This window comes from Hyaena hyaena, unplaced genomic scaffold (genome assembly GCF_003009895.1).
Source record: "Hyaena hyaena isolate Hyena2069 unplaced genomic scaffold, ASM300989v1 scaffold_48, whole genome shotgun sequence".
Taxonomy (NCBI): Eukaryota; Metazoa; Chordata; class Mammalia; order Carnivora; family Hyaenidae; genus Hyaena; species Hyaena hyaena.
Genome location: NW_024080680.1, coordinates 2,273,275 through 2,287,428, shown reverse-complemented (window position 1 = coordinate 2,287,428; position 14,154 = coordinate 2,273,275). Strand labels below are relative to the sequence as shown.

The window sequence follows — 14,154 nt, the reverse complement described above, 5'->3', positions numbered from 1 at the left end:
TTTGTATCTGCCTCTCATAAAGTCCTGGCCGCCTGCGGCTACTCCAGCCCCAAGCCCCCTCGCTGGCCCCTGATGCGGGAGAGAACTGTGCATTAAGGGTGTGGCACAACTCACGGTTCCCCAAGGCCTGATTCGGAACTCCGGTGCAGCAACTCCCCCGTGAGACACCCCCCCCCGCCCCCCACCAGCCTAAATAGGGCGTTTCCCTCGGGAAGTCGCTGTTCAAATCCTGGCTGCCACATGCCAGCAGCCTAACCTTGTGCTTCAGCCTCTTCGACTCCAAGGTGAGGCTAACAGCTCTCCTCGCGGGGTTGTTTGGGAAATTCAGAGTCGGTGCCTAACCCTAGAGAAGGACCAGTACGAAGTATTAAGCACTATTCTAACTGGGTCTGGGTTGAGCACCATTTCCCCCGCTTTGGAAGATTCTCGAAGGCGAGAATGGGCAGTACCCTTTACCTTCCGCCCTGCTCGGAGAATGCCTGCCAAATTGCCTTGAACGTGACTCAGTCCCCTTTGCCCTCGAGGAGTCAGGACCCTAGATGATTAGATAACTTGGCTGGGCTGCAGCTCTGGCTGGGGGGTAGGGACCTGGTCAAAGAATGATGCTAGAAGGTGGGAGGTGGGGGTAGGGGTGTGGAGGGAAGATAAGACAGGCCAGCAGCATCTACTGAGATATGTTTATATGCAAACACAAAGCGGGTTATCAGGACTGCCCCGTGGAAGGGAAACATAAGGAAGCCTGAGCCTGGGGAAGCTCTCCCAGACTGAATGCCCAAGGAGCAGGAAGTCCTAGGATCGTTCCAGGGAACAGAAGGGAGAGAATAAAAGAGGGAGGGAACGTGTCAGTGATAAGCTTGATCAGCACATGCTGTCCTTCGCTGGCAGGCACACCCTGGAGGGCCAGGAGGGACAGCATTATTTAGCAAGGGTCAGCAACTTTCCGAGCCTCCCTGGCTTTCACTCCCCTGCCTTCTGAGGAAAGGAGAGAGAAGGAGGAAGAAGAGGGAGGCGGAGGGCCAAAGGGGCCAGAGAATGCCAAGGGGCATGCACACAAGCCATGGCCCAGTGCCCACAGCCTTGGCCTCTGGTGTCTGCCTGGCTTCCTCCCAGGACTCCACCCCTGGTATGAAGGTACTGAAAGAAAAGGGGCATTAGGAAACCCCAGCTGGAGGAGTGGCCTCTGGGTAGGGAAGCTGGGTAGCTGGGAACTACAGAGAGTGGAAAGGACATTGACTTGATTATTTATGTGGAATAAAATGCACAAATCCTTTTGCATCTCCATGAATTTTTATGGATCCCTGCTATGCTTTTGTATCCACCATCCCAATCAAGATATAGAATATTTTCATCTCCCCAGTGAGTAATTAACTACCCTCTCCGCAGGTAGCCACGATTCTCACTTGAGTCACCACAGATCAGTTTTGCCTGTTGGTGAATGTCATATAAATATGGGTCACATAGTATGTATCCGTGTGTCTGCTCAAAATTATTTGTGTGATATTCGTCTATATTGTTGCCTCTTATCGGTAGTTCCTTTCCATTTGCTTGCTTAACTGTGTGGAATTCCATTGCAAATACACAGGAATTTAGTTGTCCGTGGGAAACAAGCTTTTTAGTGCTGCTTCTCTTTAATCGTTGACCTATTTGACTTTTTCAAAACAACAAAAAAGCGTTTAACAAATGTTTTTAAGGAAAAAGAAGTTTCCTAGAACTAATTTCTGGGAATATATCAGACCCACACATCACCATGGGGTTGTAACTGCAGAAACTAATCTCGTTCCCTTGTTGGGGGTAAATATCTTCCGAAAGTCTCACAGGTACAGAAGCCAGACAAGCATGCTTCTGGAGCAGTGGCTACAGAAGAGCTGGCTCTAGGTAGAGCATCAGATTATCATTCTGGGGTGGTTTTTTGCACCTGAGCTACTTGGGGAACAAATCTTCCTCCATGGTGTTGCCTTGAACCACTGTGCGTGCAGGGATGAGTGGGATTTCACAGCCAGCCCCTCCTTGGCTCCTCTGTTTCCTATTTGAACTTCCATTTCAAGTTTCATTTGAAGGAAGGGTTCTTTTACTTTAAAAATTATTTGAAATCCATGGTCTTTAGAATAGATGCTGGTCAGAAGCATCCCCCAAGAAGCGGCTGATGTAAATGATGACGAAGACACATGGAACAGATTAAAAGAGCACATTCTTTCTCCCTTCCCACCATTCACGCTACTTGAGTCACATTGGCTTCTTTGCCATTCCTGGAGCACTCCTGCTGCCACCTCAGGGCCTTTGCACCTGCTGTTCTGGCTGCCTAGAATGTTCTATCCCTAGAGAATCACATTCTTAGCTGCCTCCCTTTTTCAGGTCTTTGTTCCAAAGTCACATTCTCAGCGAGGTTTTTCCTGAGCAGCCCATTTAAAGTTGTCACACGCCAACCCATAACCCAATGCCTTAACTACTTTACTTTTCTCCCCTTTAGCTACTTTTACATTTTTCTCCTTTGCACTTATCACCATCTATGTACCATGTAGTTTACTTATCTTGTTTAGCAGATCATTGCCCAGTAGACTGTAAGTTATGTAACAATGAGGATTTTCTCTCTTTTTTTTTTCCTTCCCAATGTTATATATAAGTGCCCTGAGCAGTGTCTGGTAAGCATGCATTGAAGAGAATTTTTTTTTTTTCATTTAACAGTAATTTATAGAGTACAAGTAGGTGCCATGCCCCATGCCAGGGACTGGAAGATCAGATGTCCGTAACAGACTTCATTCCTACTCTTCTGGAGTTTACATTCTAGTTGAGCGGGCAGACTTTATACCGGTAATTAATTACGATTGTGCCAGTTGCTACAAAGACAAACGAAAGGACGCACTCGGGTACTAAGGGAGGAGGGAAGTTGATACGCTGGGGGGTGGGGGGGGGTGGGGCATGTCCCTGAAAAAGTAAAGATCACCCAGAAGAAGAGAAGAGCAGTCAGGGACATGGTACTCTACAGGAGAGGAAGACAAGCAGCTGTGGGCAGAGCCCTACAGGACAGGGGAGATGGGGCTGGTGAGGTAGTGCCTGGCTGGATCCCCTATATGGGAGGTCGGGCTTGGGATTGGTGGCTTTATCCTGAGGGCCATAGAAGCCACTGATGAGTTTACCAAGACTATCTGTTGGGGCACCTGGGTGGCTCACATTGGTTAAGCATCTGCCTCTTGATCTCAGGTCTCAATCTCAGTCAGGGTCATGAGTTCAAGCTCTGCATTGGGCTCCATGCTGGGTGTGAAGTCTACTCAAAAAAAAAAAAAAATATATATATATATATGTATTTGTCTACCTGTCTGTGGTCTGCCTTAACAAATGAGGTGCGGGGAGAAAGCAGACCACTTGGAGCGGGGAGGTAGGAGGGCAGCTGCAGCAGGCTTCCTTTCTTTTCCTCAAGAAAGAAGCAAAAATTGGGGCGCCTGGGTGCCTCAATCGGTTAAGCATCTGACTTCAGCTCAGGTCATGATCTCATGGTTCATAGGTTTGAGCCCTGCGTCTGGCTCTGTGCTGACAGCTCAGAGCCTAGAGCCTGCTTCAGAGTCAGTCTGTCTGTCTGTCTCTTTCTCCCCTTCCCCGCTCATGCATATATATATGTATGTATGTATACACACACACACTCTCTCTCTCAAAACTAAATAATAAACATTAAAAAATTTTTTTAAAAAGAAGCAAAAATTTTTGCTTCTTTCTTGAGCAAAAGAAGGGTCTGGAATGTTATCAACTCTGCCTCCTCCTGCCTTTAAATTTGCAAGTGCTATTCCTAAACAGCAAACCTAAATACTCATGAAGACTAGGACTTTGACCCTTAGAAATGTACAGTAAAGCTATTAGAAACAAGTGAGAGAAAAAAGTCTTTCTCCAAATATGTCATGATTTATCCCACCCCACCCATGTTATACCTTCTTGTGGTCCGAGCCTCAAACTGATTTGGTGTGAGGTTTTCACCAGTCTCCAGTGAGATGGAATGAGAAAACTTAAGAGTAAATGTATGAACACCTTCCTACACCCAAGTAAATTACTAACAATTGATTCTTGGGAAAGAGTATTTTTTATTCTGAGATTATATTCTTCCAACTTTTTTCTTTTCTTGGAAGTTTGGATAATTTAATGCCCCCCCCTTTTTTTATTTCTAGGTTTATTAACTTTTTGACCTTCAAGATATTCTGGTGTACATTTGAGTAAGAGCATCAGATTCACACACTAGACCAATGTAATAAATAATTTGATATTAATATCTCGAGTTAAAGACATGATACTCTTCTAGAAATAGTGCCAGACCCTTTTAGATACTCTTTTTCTGCCTCATCATTCTTGATGGAATAAATAAATACCTTTTGAATAAAAGCAAGAGTAGACATTAGCTGTCTTTCTTACAATGTTCTCAACTAGCCACATCACAAAGTGACAACTCCATATTGACTTATTTTTTTGTTTTGTTTTTTAAGTAATCTCTACACCCCACGTGGGGCTCAAACTTACAACCCTGATATGAGGAGCCACATGCTCTCTACTCCTAGAGCCAGCTGGGCACCCCATGGTGACTTTCTAACCTTTTCTCCTTGCTGATTTTCTTCTTGACATTTTAAGCACAGCCCAATCTAAATGATTTTCATGCAACTTCCAGTGGAAGTGTTATCGAGGAGAGGAGGCAGGAGAAAACAGTATGATCTGGTGACTAGAAAAGCCACTGAGCAGGACAGAAACTCGGAAGGTTAAGATCTCCACCCTAATTGCTAAGATTTAATGCCCTGCTTTGCACTGAATGTTCCTTCAGTGGTTTAAGAGAGAACACTGTTTCTCGAAGCAACTAACCACATGGAGTGTTTTAGGAACTGGGGAGAGCCTAACTCATTTCACAGAAGGACTCAGGCTTGTGCTGGGATCACGGAGGACATCTGCGGAGCAATACTGAGGACAGGATTAACATCTGAAGAAACAGCCCTGGAGGCACGGAGGTGGAGCTGCCCTGACCACCTGCGTTTGAACCGTAACCACATTTTGCAACCAGCCAGTGTCACCTGTGCACGTGCTTATCGGCGCTATGAAGTTTTATCGATCTGCTTCTGGCACAGTAGGAAAAATCGCCAGTCAAAATTGTCCTGGGTTATACCTCATGCCATTTACCAGAATTAATTCTGAATCGATCATAGACCTGAGCATAAAACCTATAACTATAAAACTTAAGAAAATACAGGAGAGAACCTCTGTGTCCCTTGTTAGACAATGATTTCTTAGACATGATACAAAAAATGTGACCCATAGAAGAAAATGTTGAAAGTGTGGACTTGGCCAAAATTCAAATCTGATCTTGGGGAGCCTAGGGGGTTCAGTCCTTTGAGCATCTGCCTCTGATTTCAGTTCTGGTTATGATCCCAGAGTTGTGGGATAAAACCTCCCATTGGGCTCTGAGCTGAGCGTGGAACCTGCTTGACATTCTCATTCTCTCTCTCTCTCTCCCCCTCCCCTCCCTCCCCCATACACATGCTCCCTCCTTCCCTTCCTCTCTCTTTCAAAAGAAAAAAAAAACTTGCTTTTAGCAAGACACTGTGAAGAAATTAAAAAGACAAGTCAAAGACTGGGAGAAAATATTTGCAGAGCACCTATCTGATAAACGAATCATATACAAAATGTATGTAGAACTTCCACTATACATGAAAAGACAAACCACCTAATGACAGCAAAAGATGTGAATGGACATTTTGCTTAAAAGGATTCATGAATGGCTAATAAACACATGAAAAGACACTCAAAATCATTATTCATTTGGAAGATGCGAATGAAAACTGCACATTAGAATGGCTTAAATCAAAAAAAACCCTGACAACCCTGAGTATTGGGGAGGAGGTACGGGGACCCTCACGCAATGCCAGTGGGAGTGCAATATGGTGCAGTTACTCCAAGAAAACGGTCTGGCAGTTTCTTAGAAAGTTAAACATACACTTACCATATGAGCCAACAATCCCACTTCTAGAAAGTTACTAAAAGAAATAAAGACATATGTTCACACAAAAACCTGTGTTCAGATATTTATAGCAGTTTTATTCATATCACTAAAATCTGGAAGCAACCCAAATGCCCTTCAGCTGGTGAATGAGAAACGAAGAGTGGGTCCATCCCTACCATGGAGTACTACTCAGCAAGAAAAAGGAACACACTACTGACATAATGCAACACAGATGAATCTCAAATACATTATCCCAAGTGACAGAAGTCGGTCTCCAAAGGTGACATGCTGTGTGATTCTTTTTTATTTGTTTTGTTTTTAGAGCGAGCACAAGGAGGGGAAAGGGGCACAGGGAGAGAGAGAATCTTTTTTTTTTTTTTTTTTTTTGAGAGAGAGAATCTTAAACAGGCTCCATGCTCAGTGCGGAGCCTGATGCAGGGCTTGATCCCACAACCCTGGAATCATGACCTGAGCAGAAATCAAATCTGACACTCAGCCAACTGAACCCCCAAGCATCCCTGTGTGACTCTATTTATACAACATTCTGAAAAACGCAGAAGTATAGGGATGGGGAACATACCAGTGGGTGCCAGTGTTTGGGTTGGAAAGAGGGTTTGACCAAGGGGGGGGGCAGCAAAAGGGGATGAGACGGAAGTAATTTACATCTTGATTGGAGAGGTAGTTACTAGACCAAATGCCTTTGTCCAAACTCAGACCTATACGCCAAAAAGAGTCTTATTATCTATGAATTACCCTTCAGTAAATCTGACTTGTGATCGTTCTGTCATTCGAGCATGGAAAATTCCTCACGCCTCTAACATTCCATACTGCCTGCCCATGATAGTATTAACCACCAGAGCTGGCATTCTGTGACTTAGCTGTGTGCCTAGCACTGAGGGGAGCCCTGTGCTTTCCTGACTGCTCTTCTTTTCAGTGATTCACCCAGTTACTCAGGCCATGATTCGTGGAATCATCCTTGATGCCTCTATTTCCCTTATGCCCTACATCCAGCCCATCAGCAAATCCTTTGCACTTGGCCTTCACTACACGTCCGGCATCTGATCACTTCTCATTATGTTTATTGCTATCACTCCAATCCAAGCTAGGATCACTTTTCGGCCACCTAAATGGCCTCCCTAAGCTCTCCCCTTGCTCCTCGCACCTGTCTGGTTTATGCTATAATTTTGACTCCCGAGTCTTTGTGATTTATCTCTGAAAGGTGGATTTCTCCCAGAAGTGACATGCCCACTGCAGGCAAGCTGGAACTCTGCCCCACATCCCCTCCCTCTAGAACCCAGGTTGACGGAGCAGCATCCAGCCTGAACCCTGCTGGTCACGGAGATGGTGGGGGGAGGTGGGGAGGAGGTTTCTAGACAGACTTGCAGTGTTAATGAAGTTACAGCTTGGCCTATAAGTGATACTTCTGACTTTCACTCATTGGTCACAGCTCCTGCCCTCACTCAGCAACAGGAAGCGCAGTCTACCATGTGTCCAGGAGCTAGAAAGCAGGAAGTGTGTGTTCATCAGCTTTGTGACGACCATGATTCTTTAAACTCTCTTCTCCAAACAGTAGTCAGAGGGATGTGCACGACCAAGGCAATCTCCCGCTCAGAATCCTCTAATGGCTTCGCATGACACTTAGATTATAAATCACGATCTTGGGGCACCTGGGTGACTCAGTCGGTTACACGTCCAACTTCAGCTCAGGTCATGGTCTCGCAGTTCGTGGGTTTGAGCCATGCGTCGCGCTCTGTGCTGACAGCTAGCTCAGAGCCTGGAGCCTACTTCGGATTCTGTCTCTGTCTCTGTCTGTCTGTCTGTCTCTCTCTCTGCCCCTCTCCTGCTTACGCGCCCTCTCTCTCAAAAATAAATAAACATTAAAAAAATTAAATATATAAATCATTCAGCCTTGACTGTGGCCTTGAAGGCTTACTGACTTCATTTACTTCCAACTGAGCTCTAGGCGTACACGGACTTCTTGTGGTTTCCTGCCAGGCCCCGACGCTTCTTAGGGCCTTTCTAACTGTTCTCCCCCAGATGTTGCCACGTCTCTGTCTTTCTCACTGTCCAGGAGTCGGCTAAATGCCCCTCTTCAGAGAGGACCTCCTGGCTGAAATATCATACATGGCATTAGCCCCGGTCAGTGCTACCCCCTTATCCTACTTTCTCTTTCCATCCTTATTATGCCCTGGCATTACCTGATGTGTTACTTGTTTTTGCCTGACTCTTGCACTAGAATTTAATTTCTATCAGGGCAATGACTTTGCTTTGTCCCAACTCTGTATCCCCGGTGCCTAGAACAGTGTAGAAAATGTTCCTCCACATAGAAGGAACTCAAAAATTAGTTGTGGAATGAATGAAGCACTTTTATTTTTTATTTTCTTAAATGTCTATTTTGGGGAGAGTGCAAGTTGGGGAGAAGCAAAGAGGACAGAGGATTTGAAGTGGGCTCCATGCCAACAGGCTGACAGCAGCAAGTCCAGTGTGGGACTCCAACTCATGAACTGCAAGATCGTGACGGGAGCAAAAGTCGGACCCTCAACCAACTGAGCCACCCAGGTACCCTGAATGAAGCATTTTTATATTCATTACCCCCATGGAAACCCCAAATGACCCAGTGAGATAAGAACTTGTATAGCCCTGTTTGACAGATGGAAAACCAGAGTCAGGGAAGCGATTTGCCTAGAGCCACGGACAGGGTTTGAATTCACACTCAGCATCTGACTTTTTAGCTCCATCTCTTCAATTTCTCTTTTCACCAGGCTGCTTATGAAGCATTGCTTTCACTGACAAAGAGCCAGCCAGTTTGGGGAGGTGCCTGAGGAGGAAGGGCAGACATGGAAGTTCAAGTGGTCCTTTCTGACTGGAGATCCCAGGGTCTTCTTAAAGACAGAGAGGTTTTCCGGTGCTGGCACATCTAGTTTATGGGCCCATGTTACTGTGAGTTCTGGCCAAATCAGACAAAACATGCATGCCAGAACCCAGCAAATGAATGATGCCCTTTGGCTCCATTTGGGGCCTTAAGAATATGTGCAGTGGGGGTTCCCTGCGATGCTATGACTTCCATCATTGATTCAACATTATCTATTGCTACCTTGGATCTAGAAACTGCTTCCGTAGAAGCTTGTTCTTGATACTTTCTACCTTTAGGATCAGAGGCACAGAATTTTGATGGTGGAAAGGAGATATTCAATCCATCTACTTGTGTCCTTTAAGTTCAAGGGCAAACCTCCCCCAGGAGGAGGTAGTGCGGAGATTACAGAAGGCTTTTACATACATAGTTGCCCTCGAGCCTCGCTGAACCCCTCATATGAGTTACCATCATTCTCCTCTTTAGAATGGAGATGTGCACACTGAGGCTGGGGCAGGGCTCTTCTGATAGCAGGTTCTCTCTACTGCATGACAAACAGAATCCACAGACACAAACATCCTGGGATTCGTTAAGAATTGGATTAAGAAAGAGGCTCCCCCACAGGAACCACTAATGTTGTGGTCGGTTTGTGCATCATCAAGGACTGGACTGCATCCCTTCTCAGATGCATATAGAAAGCACTAACCCCCAGCAGGTCAGTATATGGCTGTATTTGGTGATAGGGCTTCTTAAAATCATGACAAAGCTAAAGTGAGGCCCTTCCAGTGGGAGCTAATCCAATGTGACTGGCCTTCCTGTATGACAGGAGGAGACATAAGGCACAGACACAGTGACATGGGAGCCATCTGCAAGTCAAGGAGAGGCCCCCGCAGACACCTTCATGTCTGACTTCCAACCTCCACTATGGGAGACAACAAATGTCTGTTGTTTAAGTCACCCAGTGTGTTGTATTTTGTTACAGCTGCACCAGCACACTAATAATACGCGGGTCATGAGTCTGTTGGGGGCTAAAGAGTGGCTGCCCATGGGGCAGGAATAGCCAACCCGGGTAGAGTGTTTACTCAGGTGCTAAAACCTTCAGGTGTTTTAATGAAATGAATGCTAACAACAACCCCATGCAGTAGATTCTATGATGACGCCCCTTTTATAAATAAGGAAAGTAAGACAAAGAAACATCACCTGCTCTGAGCTGCATGTTTGTAGAGTGGCATGGCCAGGATTTGAATCCAGGCAGCCTGGGCTCCCAAGGCCTTGTTCTGAAGGATCCAATTGAGTTAGTTATCATCATCCCTATCTCCCAGACGAGTAATTGAGACTCACACAGTTGTTCAACATCCCAGAGCCAGGGCGTGGTGGAACCACAATTCCAAATTCTTTGTATTTCATCACAAACTGAATGGCTGGAACTTAGGGATCCTGGAAGTCACTCACTGGAGGAAGGGAAGGGGCCCATCTGAAAGAATAGGAGCAAAAATCTGTGTATACACAAAATGAATTTGTTGGGGGAGAGGAATGTGATATAGAAGTTTGGGCCCGTTGAAGGGTGAGTGGAGAGGATACCGTGGAAGCAGAATCTTGGAAGGCTCGGAAGAGGGGAACACGCAAACCAGAGACCTCTGAGGAGCACGGAGTCCCCCAGTCCCTCTTTGTGTCCTCTCCTACCTGTTGCTACTGCCCATGGACAGAGAAGCGAGGTAACTTGTCCCCGGCCACACAGCTAGGCAGGCAGCAGACAGGATTCATTTCAGGTGTCCTTCCCTCTCAAGTCCACTCTCCTCTTACTATTTTTTAGCTTTGACGGGTATTTACAAGGCACCTACTATGGGTCTGATATCAGAGGCCGACCACACTGGGATATAGGATGTGGCAGGCCTTGGCCTTTGGAAGCCACAGTCTGGATGAAACGGGCACACACACACACCATTTCCAGGTGGTGAGGGCCATGGGGGCCAGGTGATCAAAATTATCCATGTTCTTTGGTTTCATGGTATCGTCTTCCTTTCCCAAGCAGTTGATTGGGCCTGTGCTCTCTGTCTTAAGGAAGAAATCTGACAGAGCAGAAAAAAAAAAAAAAAAAAAAAGACCTGTTAGTCTCTGCTTCTTGTGTCCATAATTCTAAACTCTCAAAGGTCCCCCTGGGGCAATCCAGGGCAGGTAAGGGGTAAACGAATGTTCCAAAGAAGGAAGTAGAGGGGAGTGCTTTTTCAGGATAGGAAAACACTTCAAAGGTGTTGATAGAGGGAGAAGAGACAGTAAGTACATTAGAGAAAGCTGAGGGCCAGAGAGCAGGAGGGTCTGTCCATAAAGGGGGCCTGGGAAGGGGGCCTGGGAAGGTGACAAGACCTCAAAGCAGGCGTGGAGGTGGTGGTATCTATGCAGACAAAGCCTAGGCCACCCTGCAGAGATTCTAGGGGCCCAGCACGGAGTGGGCATTGCCCACATGAGCCCTAGACTTGAAGGGGCCGTGAGGAGAAAACCAGGGATGACTTTATGGGAACCTGGGATGAACAGATGCCCCGAGACCAGGCGGACACGTCCGTCAGCACGGTGACACTAGGAAGTCTAGAACTTAGATACAACACTGGAGAGACGGGAAACACCAAAATGGTGGCGACTGAGTTGGGAAGGGGGTTCAAAATACAAATTGAGAAGGGAGAGATGACAATAAGGAAAGATATTCGTGGCGTGCCTGAAATGCACACCTATGTCGCACGAGAGGCAAACCAAGCTGCATGAGAGCTCGTGCTGGCCAGCCACGGTTGTCCAGGGGGGCCCCAGGGCGGGCAGCCCAGGCCCAGGGAACCACCCATGCAGACACAGGAAAATCAGTGTGCTGGAACTATGAGGGTGCGGAACAGTGGAGGTGCCAGAGAGGTATGGCTGCTCTTGACGCACCTTACAAGCCCTGCGCATCAGCTGGAGTTTATGTTGAAGATTAAGGCAGGGTGTCAACACGTTGTAATCAAGGAAGTTATAGGATTAGTATCAAGTTTTTCAAATCTCTTTGGAAGTGGGGTGCCTGGGTGGCTCAGTCAGTTAGGTGTCTGACTTCAGTTCAGGTCACCATCTTGTAGTTTGTGAGTTCAAGCCCCATGTCAGGCTCTGTGCTGACAGCTCAGAGCCTGGAGCCTGCTTTGGATTCTGTGTCCCCCTCTCTCTCTGTCTGTCCCCTGCTTGTATCTCTCTCCCTCTCAAAAATAAATAAAAATTAAAAAATTTCTTTAAATAAAATCTTTTTGCAAGCAATACAGATGGTGGTGGTTGGATCAAAATGGAAAAGGGCTCAGAAGAACACTAAAAGTGGCAAAGAATTGAAAAGAACAAGGAAAGGATTAATGGAAAGAAAGAATGAGAGATTTTCCCCGCAGTAGAATTTCCTGGACTTTTTTTTTTTTAAAGAATAACAGAGATTTACTTTCCAATACATTTTTATTTGGACCTCTCCACCCCCACCCCTGCTGACTGAGCTCACTTCCCATTAGTCCAGAAGGATGACGCTCTCCACCAGGCATTATAGCACACCACACCACCAGCCTCCTCAGTTCAGAGGAAATAGTGTTTGGCCCGTGGCTCAACGATCTTTGCCCTAATCTGGCCCCAGCCTCAGGTGTACAGGCACATACCTTTGGTCACTTGAAACTTTCAAGCAACACCAGCCAGTTCTCTAGCTGATCTGCACCTTAAATGCCACTACCCACCAGAGAGAAGGCTCCGACTAGATTCCAAGTCTGTTCTTTAAATTCTTTTTCAAAAATATTTTTTGAGGGGCACCTGGGTGGCGTCCGACTTTTGCTTAGGTCATGATCTTGCGGTTCGTGGGTTCAAGCCCCGTGTCGGGCTCTGTGCTGACTGCCAGCTCAGAGCCTGGAGCCTATTTCAGAGTCTGTGTTTCCCTCTCTCTCTGACCCTCCCCTGCTCACGCTGTCTCTCTCTCTCTCTCTCTCCTAGAAATAAATTAAAAAAATATATATTTTTTGAAAAGCAACTTAGTAGAACAAAGCCATCCTAGGAAGGTTCTCAAATTAAGTCTCTAGTCAGCTTTTGACTGATAGATGAAATTACAGATAATAAAGAAGACCTCCCTCACCAGGTGTGGGACCAAACCAGCAGCTTCGGGGGCCTGGTCAGAAAGACACGTTGGCTTAAAGAGATAGACTAGTGAGACTATAGCCACTGCAGCCTCTGTAAATGAAGCCTCCCAGTCACCAGTGGACAGAGACACGGTGTCCCGCATGAGTGCTTGGGCCCTCCCTTATCCTGAGATTCACGACCACGGTCTGTGTGAGGGAGAACAGCCCATACTTCTGTTGAACGATGGATGTAATACTTGCCAGGGCCCAGCCTGGATAAATGATGCCAAACTTTTCAAGTGCAGACAAGTCAACCACAGTTGAGCCCAAGCAATACTCAGGGCTTGGTCCCTCCCCATTTGGTCCTCCATCAATGACCAGGGATAACTGAGGCCAGAAGGTACTGGAATTCCTTGATATGTGGAGAACTGGCCCAAGAGCTAAGGTTGGTACAGATGAGAGCAAGTGGTTCCCCATATACCTGGGCCAAATCTTGCATGAAGGAATCCAGGTGCTTACAAGATGAGTAAAGGGGTTCAGGTCTTTCCTGAGTTCTTGGGAGCTTTCCAACACCAGGGTCACTTGTTCTGATAGTAAGTCTTTCAGGAGCACCTCAGGCATGCTCAACATAGCAGTATCTGTAGACATTGGCCACATGGCCCAGATAGATGGCCAGTAGTTTGGCCTTGCTATGGGGTACACAGCGCCCAGTGCCACTGAGCAGCTTGGTGAGCAGGCCAGGCCCTACAGCGTGTGGGTGGGGATCACCATCATGGCGGGCGCCTACACGCAGCTCAGCCATGGAGGCCCAAACACCTTGGTCCAGCTGGCAAGGCCATGCTCCCGGGGAGCCACGACAGCCAAGCCCTTGGCGCTGCCAGAGTGGGGCTCAGAAGGCGGAGGAGGTGGCCACTGTGGACAAAGCACCACCCCCATCCCTCGCTCAACCTGAGGCTGGCAGCCACCATGGCTCTCAGCAGCCTGCAAATCTCCTGGACTGAACTCATGATTGGACTTTGGGGGTGAGGCAGAGGGAGGAGTTCCTGATGTGGGTTAATGAGTCAATCATGGTGATATTAACAGAGCTAGAGTTATAGGAGGGGAGGCCGTTTGGGAGAAGATATTGAGTGGAGCTATAGATAAAATGAAGCCGATGTATCACTTAGGATAATTTTGGCTGCAAGTAACAACAAAACAAAACAAAATAAAATAAAAACCCATGCAAACAATAAGGAACTACATTGCTTAAC

At 46.7% G+C, this 14,154-nt stretch overlaps 1 pseudogene; it reads right to left on the bottom strand.

The window, feature by feature from the left end:
• Nucleotides 1–13,036: 13,036 nt before the first annotated feature.
• On the bottom strand, nt 13,037–13,911 carry LOC120230813 (annotated as a pseudogene).
• Between the last annotated feature and the right edge of the window lie 243 nt (nt 13,912–14,154).